Genomic DNA, 14,866 nt, shown 5'->3' on the forward strand with positions numbered 1-14,866 from the left:
TCTTTTACTGGATCAACTTCTGTTGGTGAGAGAGAGAAGCTTTTGAGCTACACAGAGCTCTTCTTCAGGTCTACAAAGTTTATACAAACAGCTCTGAGACAGAGAAGCATGCATTATTGTTTGATATCTAATACAAGAGGGGTTAAAGAAATAAGCTGAAGGCAATTCTGTCTAAATCCATCTCTGGCAGTGGAACTTTAGTAGGAATGGGGAATTGGAATATCCTCTGTTCCTAAAGCACAGATTAAGAAGGTGAACTGGAAGCAATAATATGCTTGGAGACCAGAATTCAGATGTATCAACCCTTTGAAATGCCAATTCTTACCTAAGAATTAAAATTAGAATAATACATTACATGCACATAGAATATGAGAAAATGAGTTATAGCATTTACAAAGGCCATTTAGCTTTTATCAGGAAGTGCAATACATTAATTCTGCAAATCCATACTCATGTGAGTAGTCCTTAACAAAAACAATACCATTAAAGTCAATAGGACTAGTCTGAGTAGAGATTGTGCAAATAATGTGTGGATCATGCCCTATTAGAAAGCAGCAGGCAAAAAAAAAAGCAAACAGGCAATTTTCCATCAAATGGTACAAATCACTCTTGAGGAAGTATAACCTCACATTGCAGTATTTAGTAGTGTAAATAAGGGAAGACAGGGTGGGGAGTATACATAGTTCTTGTTTTTGTTTTGGGATACTCTGTGCCTGCACACTTGCTGGAGCTGGGTGGCGTGACTGTTCTGGGCCAGAATTATCCAGAAAAAAGGCATCAGGCACTATGTATGCTAGTTAGCAGTTTGAAGTTACTTAGGTTGCTTCCATTGTGGGCACGCAACCTGGAAGGATACCAATAGTCCCTCTCTGGACCAATGGGAATGTAAAGAGAGGGGAAGTAGTTTATAAATAGAAGCAGGAGCTTAGTGACTGGGGGACAAAAACCAGCAGGATCTACTGTAAGGATTGTGTTCCAGGGACTTTGCCAGTTTTGTTGGATTAGAATGTAGGCTCCCTCATTGGACTGGAGAAGAAGACAAATAGAATTGCTGCAGGCTGTGCAAAATGAAGACTGTCATAGCAAGGATTCAAGGGGAGTTTAAAGAAGACTGCTTCCCAACTTTAAGGAGCTGGAATGCCTGACAGAGGGTTTGGACATCATTCCGTGTAGTGAGAAAGGTAAATCCAGGAGCCCTAGGGGAGTGTACATATGTGCACACACAATTATATTTTGCATTTGAACTTGTGATAGTAACAAGTACTAAACCTTGAGCAAAATTCACCGAAAATGTGTTTTTTAAAAAAGACTTGTTACTAAAAATATTCAATTGTTTCAAGGATTAAATAAGCAGTAAACTTTGTGTTTTTATACATACCCACACCCTGAAAAGACTAAACTCTGTCTGTGCCATAGTAGAGCAGTAAGCTGAGGTACAGTGAAGGGGAAAGAAACATTATACCTAACATTAGCACAGTGCTTTCCCCATGCCCATTCCAGAATGATTTGAAAATATTATTGAATACAGCAGAAGTTACTCCAAAACTTCTACAGCATTAAACATATGTATGAGTAGTACCCTCTTTGATTTGTAAAGATGAATTAATCTGCTATTTTTTGTGTTGTGAATTTTTTGGGGAAAAAACTAAACATTTTTCTGTGATTTTTCAAAAGCAAACTTGGAATGTCAACATCTGCATATTCCACTGAACTTAGAAAAGGCTTATATAATTCCCTTTCTCTGTTTACTCCATAAAACATGATTTTGTCCTGAAAAAAACTGCTTTTAACTTAGTGACATTTCTGAAACTACACAAGGCAAAATACAATTACAATTTATAATGTCCACAAAATGGTGAAAAGAGCCAAATCATGGCCCTGCACCTGAAGTGTGTTGGACACACATGAGGCTGGATCCCTATGCCCACACACAGCCCCACTGAAGTTGAATGGGGCCTCTTGGTGAACATGGCATTGTCAGATTGGAGTCTCACGTCAGCTTCTGCTGTGCTGTTTGTAGCTTCACTCAAGTGAAAAGTCAGGTTAGCTATATGCACTTCTAAAGTGGCAAATAATCCAAAGGATCTGTTCCTGCTGACTCTAACTACTGAGTAATCAGAGTGAAGGCAATTGAAAGAAGCATTGAACCCATTACAAAATATTTTACAGCTGAGGGGAGAAATCCTGCCTTCATTGAAATCAATGGCAAAACTTCCAGGGACTTTAGTGGGGCCAGGCATTTCCATCCCAGGCCTTTAGTTTTCCATAAAACACCCCAGAGCTGCTCCTTTCAGAGAGTGTTTAAGATGAAAAAAAAAAAGATATATTTCTCATTTTTTATTACACATACTACCATAGTATCTAGTTGCCTAGTTCTGGCTATTATATAACAGGCTGTAGAATCATTAGATTCCATGTTCATTGTACCACATTGGGATATATACCCTACTAAGCATGTGAAACTGGCACTGTGAGGTCTAGAAAAAAAGCCAGCTACGCCTCCATGCACTGTTCACAAATTAGCAGAATATAGAGCATTGTCTTGTTTCTAATCTTCATTGTCAAGCCTGAAATTTTGAAAAGAGACTGATTTGGAGTAATTGGAATGCAAACATTTTTTTAAATAGAGTCCAAAATAGTGAAAAACACTTTTTTTTGTTATCTGAAAAGTGGCCAAATAGAGCTTTATGACATTTTCAAAAATAATTTGGTCTCTGGTCTCACAACAACCAGGAGAAATTCCAGCTCAAATTTTTTTTTTCCTGAATGTTTGAAAACAGGTTGAGCAGTATTACACACAGTATTACACACAATCAAATATCTGTGATTGTCAAAGGGATCTGGCCCCACCACTCTTACTGATTTTTAATAGGATTTAAGTGTCTAATAGAGCTGGGTAAAATTTTTGGATGACTTTTTTTTCCAGCAAAAATTGCAGATTGTGGCATCCAAAACAATTAGTGTCAACTTTTGCCAAATTGTTTTGGTTGGAATTTTTAAAAGAAATAATCAAAAAGAAAATTAAAATATTTTATTATATTTATTGGTCTGGCTGATCGTGCCACTCCCAAGGGGCTGGAGTGATTCCTTGCCCTGGGACCAGCCCTGGCTGCACTGCTGGCTCAGCCTGGCAGACAGTCGCCTCCCAGAAGGGCTAGTAAGTATGACCAGGAGGCAGGGTGTGGGGGAGTGGGTCACTGAGCAGTCTGGGGGGGCGGAGTGCTGGGCTGTGAGTGGGCAGGGAAGATGTGTGTGTTGGGGCACTAGGGAGTGGGGGTGCTGGGCGGCTGTAGTCAGGGGGGTGCTGGGCAGGCGTGGTGTTGTGCAGGGCGCTGAGCATTTGTGGGGGGGTCTAGAGGGGTGCTGGCCATAGGGTGTCGGGGGGTAGGGGTGTTGTAGAGGTGCTGACTTTCTGATTTCTGCAGGGGTGCTTGACTCCCGCTCTGCCCCAGGCCCTGCCCCCACTCCACCCCTTCCCTCAAGGCCCCACCCACATTCTGCCTCTTCCTGACCGTGCTCCTCCCCCTCCCCGTAGCACCTTCTGCCCACCACAGAACAGCTGATCAGCGGCAGGCGTGAGGTGCTGGGGGGCGAGGGGGAGGAGATGATCGGCGGGGCCGCTGGTAGGTGCTCAGCACCCTGGAGCACCCACGGAGTTGGCATCTATGGGGTGTTGGGGTGTGGGGGGGGCCTGTGTGGCGTGGTATTAGCCTGCCCCTGAGGGGAAGTGCAGGGCTGGGCGAGCCAGTGTGCATCTGGCAACTGACAGTTTCTAAATAGTGCCCTTGCACTGGGCTGGGCGGAGTGGGGCTGTCCCTGCCATGCTATGCCCCATTGCCTCTGGCCAGCCCCTTGGTCCAGAGAACGACCTCTCCGTGCCATGCTCCATTGCTCCCATTGGGGCCCACAAATATGTTTGGCGCTGGGCCCACAAAAGGTTAATCTGGCCCTGAAGGGAAGAGCAGGGAATTGAACCCCCATCTCCTGAGTGCTAGGCTAGTGCCAAAGCACACACATTTGCCTTTTGTGAGCTCTGACTTTTTATGTTGTGACATCATTTAGTTTTATTATTTGAATCAAAAAGGGGCCTGTGAAAAACAAAGTACTTTTAACCATCTAGCTCATATTTTTAAATGACCAGGTATTCAACAACGAATGCTGCTTATGATTTTCCAGTATATGGCAAAACTGGAACAAAATGATTTCACAAGTCTATAAAACACTGAGAAACTGGTAGATAGGTTATATTAGTATCAAAAGAGCTTGTTATTACTGTGTCTGTTTAACATCTGAGGCAATGTGTGGGTTGAGTTCACTTTACTTATACCAGGGTTTTGCCACTAGTTCTCTAATATTAGCCCAAAATCAGATACTTCCTAGTGCAGTATACATCTGCTGAGGAGCAAATACATCTCTTTAACAGCACCCTGTAATGGTGATATGTAATTTTTGTTACTCAGTAAATATACTTATGGAGAGATGGAACTGGTGATGTGAGATGACCTCCACTTCTCTGAAAGGAAGGTCTTGATTGTTACCCCTTTAATATACACAAAAGAGCACTCAAAAGGATGAAATCCAATATAAATAAATGACAACATTTTGGTAAGGTCAAATTTCAGATTTGGGTTTATTTTCTATACCCAGTTGCCAGAAATAAATGACTAGACCAAATTTAAAGATTTTAGCTCAGTGGAAACCTCGAAATGGATTATCAGTGAGTATGTTACCTGTTATGAGCATCTGTATTATATTACATTTTTGGGAGGATACATTATGTTCAAATTCTGCAACCTCCATTGTATATTTTAGTGCTGAAAACTTCTAAACCCGGGATACTGAATATCTGATAACCTAGAACTAGAATAGATTATGGTGAATTAAACCCACCCTGTGGCTAGAGATACTGTACTTTTATACTCAGCTTTTGGAAGGTGCTGAGTGCTGTTAACTCCCTGTTCTGCTCCCATTGACATCAGTGGAAGATTTTCTGTTGACTTCAATGGGAGGGGAACTGGACCCGAGATGTCCTTAACTCCCACTAAAGAAAATCCGGCCTGCTAAATGTAGAAACCTCACCCACCTACAGACATATGTAATGTACAGATCAGTGGAACTTTAATGGCATGACAATCCGTACAAGTGTTGCCAAAGTGTAAAAAAGACAAACCCCTCAAGTATGGGGAGGTTAATAAAGGCAGTCACAATAGGGCTACATGCTGATTGGGGTTTGATCTGTCTTCATTTGTCAGTAGTCACACATGTATTTCTCACGCACATATAAATCCTTACCTGCATATATCATATTAGACTACTAAAATGGAGAAAATTTTAAAAAAATCTAATGTACTGTACATTATTTAGGCTATGCTTACTCTGTGCATAAGCAGGGCACATGCTCTATGGTAAAGTTCCATTTGCTCTGTAGTCAATTTCACTTTCTGAGTTGTGTCTGACAACAATGCTACTAGATTTCAAAACTTTGCTGAAGTATGTATAGAAAACAAAAGTTTCCACTGGGATTTTAAATGTATATTAGGTTTATATTTTTTTGTTTTGTTTTTAAATCCCCCTTTTAAAAATATCCATCCCTGTATTTGGGTCCTAAAATATGTCGCAATATTTTTTAAGCCATCTGGGACACCATTTCTGTGTAAAGTGAATATTAAACGATTGAAAGCCCTCTGGATGTTGTACCTACTTATAGATAATTACATTCTCCTCCCTCAGCATCTTAAGTTAACCTGTGTTATGTTTTCTAATAATAACAAAAAATGTCTTATTTACAACCTTCCTTTCTCCCAACTGGATATAGGGAGTTACAATGTTTGGACATCTGTGACTCGTCATGTTTCTGTTGACAAATGAATGAGCAAATACATGGCAATAGTCCAGAAACTTAATGGTTTAAATAAAGGGGGAGAAAAGGGCTTGTAGATACATAGTAGATCTACATGTGGACTAGTTTAAGAGGTAGGATGGATCAAGAAGTGATAAAAGAGGATAAGGGCGGTCTTGAAGGGGGAAGAAGAATGTAAAAGTATTCAAAACATTTGCATTTGTTGTGCAGTCCCCGTGTTTCTTCATCCTGCTCACAAACCTCTACAGTGTGTGTTGTCCTGTAGACCTGTTTAAACTGAACCTTCATGCATATAACTTCAATCAGAGAACAGGTTGTAAAGTTAGTTGGAGGTTATCATTCTTCTGACACAAACATACTATGGGAAAATAAAACTCTAAGGGTTTAATTTATCCTGAGTGGTTGCGGTCTGCCATATGGTTCACAATTCTATTAACAGCTGTGAGGCCTTTTGTATGAGAAGCATGAGCAATACATTGACTTCTGCATTATTATTAACTTGGAAAATGTAATCAACATTACTTATATGCCATTAAAATAATAGGGATGATAAGTTGTGCTATCTTTTATATTTTCATATACTACATATGGCATACGATTGTCCATATATTATCAGGCTTTTCAAGTAGAAAGTGGGAGTTTTTGCTTAACTGAAAAGACCTATCTTCTATCAGTACATCTAAAATACAAAGAAAGGACTTCATCCTGCTGGGGTGAAGATGAAGGCTGAGAGAGAGGAGCATTCGGGATGGGATTTTCATAAGCACTTCAATGAATTAGGGGACTAACTCTCATTGACTGTCAGGATGAATTATTATGTTTCTCTTTTTCTCCTAGTGTTTTTCCAAATGTAAAGCCCTTATCCTTCTAACAAAACCATGTGACAGCTCTCTGCATCTATGTTGGGCCCCACTGAAGTGAAAGTTTGGGCGAGTAGTGTAAATCATATAGGATGATACTGAATAATGAAGAGTTGTGGTATATAGAAGTTGAGGACGGGTCAGTCATGCAAGTTCTTTGTCCTAGTGTGTGAGCAGGTGTTTAGTGTTTGAGGAAACACAATATTGTTGTTTGCTTGGTTATGCAAAGGTCTTATGACAGTAACTGTGGCAAATAGCAGAAAGTTTAATCTCTGCCTTAATCTCTCTATCTAGAGTCAATTGTTGGGGCAGAATAGCTTCCTGGGAACCAGGAAGTGGTATGTGAGCTGAGATTTCTGGAATGTTTATGCTGCTTATGAATGCCTCTGTTCCATGACTTGTGAATATATATAAATAAAGCAAATCACACAGAATACACTTGGTGTATGCTCCATGTCACTGATTTTTTCTCCACTGGGAAGTTGACCTGCAAAGCCTAGGAATTCTGCTGCCATGTGTCAGAGGGGTCATATAGGAGTTAGAAGCAAAACACTGGTATGGAAGAACAATATTATAGGTGGCACAGTTATTAATTCCTAGAGTTAACTTTCCATTGTAAGATCCTGTTTTCAATTGCATATACCTTTGGCAAACTTGAACTGTTTGGGCTGAAATTTTCCATGCTGGGTGAATTAAAAAAAAAAATCAGCAAGAGCAGTTTGGGTTAGAAAAAAATATGTTTTTTCTTGAGACACTGAGGTCTGGTTTACAGAAGTGCTGAGCACTCACAATTGTAACTGAAGTCAATGGGAGTTGTGCTTTGAATTTATATAGTGCTATATAATAGTTAGTATTCTGAAAAATGAGGCTAAGCCTCCCATATTGGGCACCCAAAATCAGTGGATACTTTAGACCTAAATCTCTCTGTGCTCAGTTCAGTTGGAGAGCTTTCCCTTCAACCTCTCCCCTGGTTCTTGTCACGCAGACAGAAGACCAGAAGTCTGAAGTACAAACAATGCAATGTTTATTGGGGTTAGTTTCCAAGCACGTAAATTCTGAAGCCTTTCACACTAGTTGGGCTTATCTCTATATGCCGATAGAGTCTGTTCCCCAGTGTTCCCTTCCCAGCTCTGACACCACAAAGCGTTTACCCTGTGTCCCCCTTTCGAGCTCTGACGCCACAGAGCCTTGCTTGGGTCTCTGTTCCCTGTTTCCTATTCCCTGTTCCCATTCCCCCACCTTAGCAAACATGATTCCAATTTCCCTTCCACTTCCTGTTTGACCCCAGTTTATATAGTAATATTCTCAGCTATACCTTAACCAATCATTTTCCTGAAATTTAACTAATCAATCCTGACATATTGTAACAATTCTCTAATCAATTATATCCCACTACCCTAATTAACTTACACCTTGCAAAATTAATTATACAGCAGACCGAAACAATTAGAGAACCAGACAGATTAACAATAGAAAAGTGGGGGCCATAAAGATAAAACAATACAGAAATGAGGGTTTCACAACCACAACCATTGATAAGTGATTTCTTGCCAGACAAGATGCTATCAGATTAAGTTTTCTTTAACCAATTTACGATCTGTTTCTTTATCTGGTGGGCATTATCAGGACAGGATTGTCTTCCTAACAGCCCAATACCACCTTATTTCAGTGTGACTGGTTTGGGATGTGAGGATGTGACCATATGCTTCCCAGTTTATGGATGCCCCTGTTGCTTAGCCAAAGGCCTTAGCCGAAGAACGAGGCCTCAGACTATCCTAGTGAGAGACGGCCCATACACAGGCAGATTTGTGATTTTGATTCTTTGTTTTATACCTCTATAACTAGCTAAGTGATAAAAATACACCCAAGTTCTTAAAGTATAGGCCTTTACAGGCAGGTCTGAATATCCATATTCTAACAAGTTCCCTATCTGTAATATGGGATTTTGATGACAAATTAATTAATGTTTCCGAAGGACTCGAATACTATAGCTATGAGTAGTATAGAAAAATCCATGATGGAATAAATAATTCTGCCTTCCAGCCAGGGTTTGTATAATGGGTAAGGCACAGATGGAACAATGAGGACAAAATGCAATATTGAGTAGCTGCTCATTAATTGAGCACTGTCCACCCTGTGCACTGAGTCAGGAAATGATCCTGTGGGAAAAAATTATATGAGATCATTTAATTTAAAAAAATTATCTTAATGCATATGAACAAGGGGAAAGAATAAAAGTTGCACAGGTGAACTTAATTCTTGCATTTGCTAACTTTTGAGTGTTTGACTTTTCAACCTTAATGTTTTTTATGTAGCTTTTTTTTGTTTATTTGTTTATTTGTGTGTGCACACGTGTGTATATAATTTGCTGTATATATATATAATGTATCTATAACATGCTGATTTTTATATTCTATGTAAACTATAAAACCAGCACGTACTGGAGAATGACCATCCTGCATCTTTAAGCAGGGGGGTACTTGGCTGGATTGCTGAATGAAGGGAACATTCATTCTTGGCTCACTCCAAGCTCTGTGGCTGGGGAGTGGAGGGGAGGGAGATGAACACTGCTGCAAAAGGGGTCAGCATGGTTGCTGACTCACTCCCTAGGAATGTTTAAAAGGAGGGTTTAAAAGGTGCAGCCCTGGGCAGGGAGCCTCCCTTTTACATAGAGCAATCTGAAGCAGGACCCACCCTTTATGTGGTACAATACCAGATTTGGTAAATATCTGCTGTGGGCATTATGCTAGCCACCCCTTTTTAGGGGGGCTGGGAAGGAATTTTCCTCTCACTACCATATTGACTTGGGTGCAGTTGGGGTTTTTTCGCCTTCCCCCCAGCAGGTTCAGGAAGGGCTCTGTTCATGCATAGCATGAGGGGCAGTAGGCTCTATGTCGCAACTCATTATTGAAGTGTAGGGCGGATGTCCAGTACAGGTACTCCATAGGAAAGGTATACAGTGACCATAAAAATGGCTTGGAGAAGGACTTAAAAAGAGGTGTTCATTAAAGGAATGAATGGGGGTCAGTTGGGGACTCCTATGATTGGTACGGCAGAGAGCCAACCCCCCATTCTTATAACCCACCTTAGCCCTCCTATGATGGGGGTGGATGGTAAGATCCTTGCAATGGATTTGCTGGTGGAACCTGGGTGGAAAAGAGGGGCAGCTGGTAAAAGTCCCCTGGGTATGGTAAGGTCTCTGCAATAAATTTGCTGGAAGGTCTTGGATGAAAAAGGGGGGTGGGACTGGTAAAAGCCCCTGGTAATTACAGAAAAACATGCGGTTACCTACTTTTATCTTCCGGGTAGTCCCAGACATCTAATAATAAAGTTGTGGCTGATTAAACCCATGTCAAATGGCTCCTGTCCTTCTTTGGGTATAGCCAGACAATGTTCTAGTAAAGCCTTCACATCAGAACCTAAAAGCTGAAGTGCAGTCCTGGCTTTCTTGAAGTCAATGGAAGTTTTGCCATTAACTTCAGTGCAGTGAGGTTTTCACCTCTGGTGTTCTTAAGCGTCAAAATACAACTAAGGGAAGTGAAAGCAAACACTAGTAAAGCATCAGTAATAAACCTGTCACACAAATTTCTTGTGGTTTTACAAGCATGTAGTTAGTACATTAAGTTGTTGTTACCTAATTATGTGACTTTTATTGTGTCATCAAACAGAAAACTGATACCAAACACTATAAGCAAATTAATGGAGAATCTAGAGCTACATGTTAATAAGAGTGAAAGTTAAATCTCCGGATAGCTTCAATATGGGAGTAGGGAAAGCTACCAAGCTGTCTATTGTTTTCGAGGGGGGAAAAAAGACACCCTTTTTGATAGAAAACTGAAGGCTGAATAATAGTTACTAGTAAATTAATGGTATATTTTGGTAATAAAGTACTGCAAGTAAACTTTTATTTGACAAATTCCCTTCCAAACACCTATCTAGGACTGAAATGTGGCTTGTAGGCACAGCCTTTGTATCAAATGCTTTGCCACAAGGAGCATACCAAGAGGCATTCTATTTCAGGCAGCACATGTACTACTACATCCCTTTGTGCAGCTCCCATCCTGCTTGTGGAGGGATCAGAGACATGGACCCACCTTCTCTCTTCCCTCTCACCTCCCCTTTTGGGTACCATGCACTCTTGGGAGAAATAAGGACATAGTTGGACCTGTGCATCCCTGAATGCAGAGAATACAATTCTGCCTGGCCCTTACATGGGCCATGCAAAGGGGAAGAGGAAGCAGCCCTACCTTCCATCGCAACCTGCGTAGACCTTAAGCATGAACTGACCCTAAAGTATTAAAGGCCTATTCCTGAGTAAATGTGAGGGAATCCTTGGTTTTCACACAGTAGCTCTGACTCTGAAAAAGCTTTCACATATGAGTTTTCCTGTGTTAACACATCCTAGAAGTTAATTCTGTGATTTTAGGTGACAGATTGTATATCACAGCTTATTGTAGTAGGTGAGTCTGTTTATACCCAAGGGGTGTCATAGGAGATTGTTAGCAGATAGTTTATCAATGTGCTGAGCTTTATGCAGCAGCAGATTAACTTTTATTTATAGATCTCTACAACAAATCATAAAAAAGCCTTTTAATCTCATAACAGCTGAGGAATTAGAAATCATTTTTTCCACTGGAAATGAAAGATTGTCTTTAGTGTAGTTTCATGTGGCTAGAGAGTGGTGTTGACAGAGCGGTTGCCATAGAACAGCAATTTAAAACTGTATTTTGAAAGCATTCCTGAGACTTAGGGAAATATGTTTGATATTTCATCCGCTTTGAGTGATGATTTTGCAATATCATTTTATGAACATTGCTGGTCCTAAATATTCTAGTGATACTACTGGCCTTGTAATGGTTATTTTGCACACCTCACTTAAACAGGCCTTTCTATTCATATTCTGAATTCCTCTGGTGGAGTTGAGTTGCTTCTTGAATGGAGAAAAATCTCAGCAGTAGGTTGTTTGTATCTGTTGGCTAAGTATAGGTGTGGGTTGTTGTATATCCTGGCAACAGAAATGGACAAGAGCTGTTTAAGAATGTCTTGAACTTAATAAAGCAAGTAGAAAGGGAAATGGTTCAATCACTCAATGTAAGACTATTTAACCATAGTATGGACCACCATACTAGATCCAGTCTTGTAGGATCAGAAGAGTCAGATGTAAACTACTTCTTATTCTGCAATGATTTTTCCAGGAGACATTTACAAGAAGAAATAATGCATATAACCCAAATAAAAGTCTAGTATTTAAGTGTATTTAATGCTACTTTTTAAACTTTAATAACAGTCCCAACTATACTGTTATTTAATATTGTGTCCTGGTAGACACACCAAGGCTTTGGGGGAAATCATTTGTTAAACAATGGCTTCTGCATCTTTCAAATAATAGTCAGGGCTCAGACTGTATGTTAGTACTTAATTTTCCAAGGAGTATTTCCCTTTGTTTTAATAACTAAGCACCACTGCACCAGTACCTTGTTTTTTATTTGTGAAACATTTTATTATTTTTCCACTTGGGAAGCAACTATATCATGTAAAAAAAATGGTAGCATCTTTTAGAACAGCTCTAGTCTGGGAATGAAGATAAGTGGCTAGTACAGTTGAGCCCCAGTCTCTGAGTGGGGCCTGAATGCAATACTACATATGAATACCAATAATAGCCATTAAAAGATTTTGGAGCAATTTCATTATAAATCCCCATTTCTATTTTAAAACTTAGAAAGATAGAAATATGTTTTTATAAAGAAGATAATGATTGATTGACTGCATTGCATTCAAACATGCTTTTATCACCATTGTCTTAGGGAGCATGTAGAGAAGTCTTAAACAATGCAAGTAACGTTGTACATATAACACACCTTCACCCCTTCAGGCAAAAGCATGATTGAAAAGGTGGGGTGTTAAACTGTGTCCTTAAGCTCAACTTGTGAGGTTCTGTCAACCCAGCTAGGGAAGTGAAATCAAGATTTGTGAGCCCACTATTGAAAATGCTTCCAGCCCCCAGACCTACAGATCTAAGGACTGCTAGTGAGAGCACATCAGCTGATCTCTGGAGAGAGTCAGTTTCTTGGGTAGATGGATTCCAAAACATTCAAAAAGATTCAATGGACATGGGAGCAAGGAATAATAAACTTTATATATATTTTAATAGGGGAGCAGTGGACTGAAAGAAGTGCTTTAAATTGTTTTAAAAAAACCAAAGCAAAACTCTGCCAGTCCTACTGTAATAATTACTTCTATACTTATTTGGTCATGAATCAAAAATGTATCACACGGCAAAACAATTTATAATTCCTGTTGGCCATGGGATTTATGTTGGGGGCTACAAAGGGCAAGTGATGGTGCACACTAGTTGGTTAATGTTATAGCACAGCAGCCTAGAAAAAGAGAAAATTAAACTTTGCGAACCTACTTTCCCTAATGCCGCATGCACCATGCTCAACAAAGAGTAATTGACTGGTAGGGGGTAGAGGAGGAAAAATCCCAATGCCTGTCTGCCTCAGCAGGAGCAGATCAGTAACACCGAATGTGGCTTCTGGGAAAATTAGGACATATTTAAAAATGAACACCACACAGGCCATTATATTTTATAAAATGCTTTGTTTGTAATAACTCTTTGGCTCTTTTATTAAAAATCCATGGTGCTTTGGAAAACGCTTTCTGTTTTACAATATTTTCTGGAGTATATGCTGCTAGAGGTGCCAGACTAAGGGTATGTCTACACTACGGGATTAATCCGAATTTAGATAATTCGGATTTGAGAAACAGGTTGTATAAAGTCGAAATGAATGCGGCCACACTAGCACATTAATTCGGTGGTGTGCGTCCAAGTACTGGGGCTAGCGTCGATTTCTGCACCGTTGCACTGTGGGTAGCAATTCCATAGCTATCCCATAGTTCCCGCAGTCTCCCGCGCCCATTGGGATTGTGGGTTAAGATCCCAGTGCCTGATGGGACAAAAAACATCGTCGCAGGTGGTTCTGGGTACAGCCTCACTTCCTCCCTCCCTCCCTCCCTCCCTGCATGAAAGCAACGGACGGCAGACAACCATTTTCGCGCCTTTTTTCCTGGGTGGGTGAACACTGCAGACTCCATACCACGGCAAGCATGGAGCCCGCTGAGGTCAAGACAGCACTCATGAATATTGTAAACACCTCGCGCGTTCTCGTGGAGTTTATGCTGAGCCAGGACCAGAAAAACGAGGAGAGGAGGCAGCGGCAGCGGCAGCGCAGCGACAAGCATGATGAGGACATGGACACGGACACGGATACAGAATTCAGTGAAACCACAGGCCCCGGTGCTTTGGAGATCATGTTGTTAATGGGGCAGATTCTAAACATGGAACGCCGATTCTGGGCAAGGGAAACAAGCACAGACTGGTGGGACCGCATAGTGTTGCAGGTCTGGGACGATTCCCAGTGGCTGCGGAACTTTCGCATGCGTAAGGGCACTTTCATGGAACTTTGTGACTTGCTGTCCCCTGCCTTGAAACGCCAGAATACCAAGATGAGAGCAGCCCTCACAGTTGAGAAGCGCGTGGCGATAGCCCTGTGGAAGCTTGCAACGCCAGACAGCTACCGGTCAGTCGGGAATCAATTTGGAGTGGGAAAATCTACTGTGGGGGCTGCTGTGATGCAAGTAGCCAAAGCAATCACTCAGGTGCTGCTACGAAAGTTTGTGACTCTGGGAAATGTGCAGGCCATAGTGGATGGCTTTGCTGCAATGGGATTCCCTAACTGTGGTGGGGCGATAGACGGAACCCATATCCCTATCTTGGCACCGGAGCACCAAGCCACCGAGTACATAAACCGCAAGGGGTACTTTTCAATGGTGCTGCAAGCACTTGTGGATCACAAGGGACGTTTCACCAACATCAATGCGGGCTGGGCGGGAAGGGTTCATGACGCTCGCGTCTTCAGGAACACAACTCTGTTTAAAGGGCTGCAGCAAGGGACTTACTTTCCGGACCAGAAAATAACCGTTGGGGATGTTGAAATGCCCATAGTTATTCTTGGGGACCCAGCCTACCCCTTAATGCCATGGCTCATGAAGCCATACACAGGCAGCCTGGACAGGAGTCAGGAGCTGTTTAACTACAGGCTAAGCAAGTGCAGAATGGTGGTAGAATGTGCATTTGGCCGTTTAA

At 41.2% G+C, this 14,866-nt stretch overlaps 1 long non-coding RNA gene across 2 annotated transcripts in view; it reads left to right on the forward strand.

The window, feature by feature from the left end:
- Window positions 1-863: 863 nt before the first annotated feature.
- The window catches only part of LOC103306602 (uncharacterized), a 134,576-nt gene continuing 120,573 nt past the window's right edge, over window positions 864-14,866 (forward strand). The window contains exon 1 of one of the 2 annotated variants that reach the window (XR_010601341.1): window positions 864-1,181. This is a non-coding gene — a long non-coding RNA (uncharacterized LOC103306602). The remainder of the gene's footprint in view (window positions 1,182-14,866) is intronic. The other variant, XR_006176807.2, reaches the window with a different exon arrangement.

This window comes from Chrysemys picta, chromosome 5 (genome assembly GCF_011386835.1).
Source record: "Chrysemys picta bellii isolate R12L10 chromosome 5, ASM1138683v2, whole genome shotgun sequence".
In the NCBI taxonomy this organism is placed as follows: Eukaryota; Metazoa; Chordata; order Testudines; family Emydidae; genus Chrysemys; species Chrysemys picta.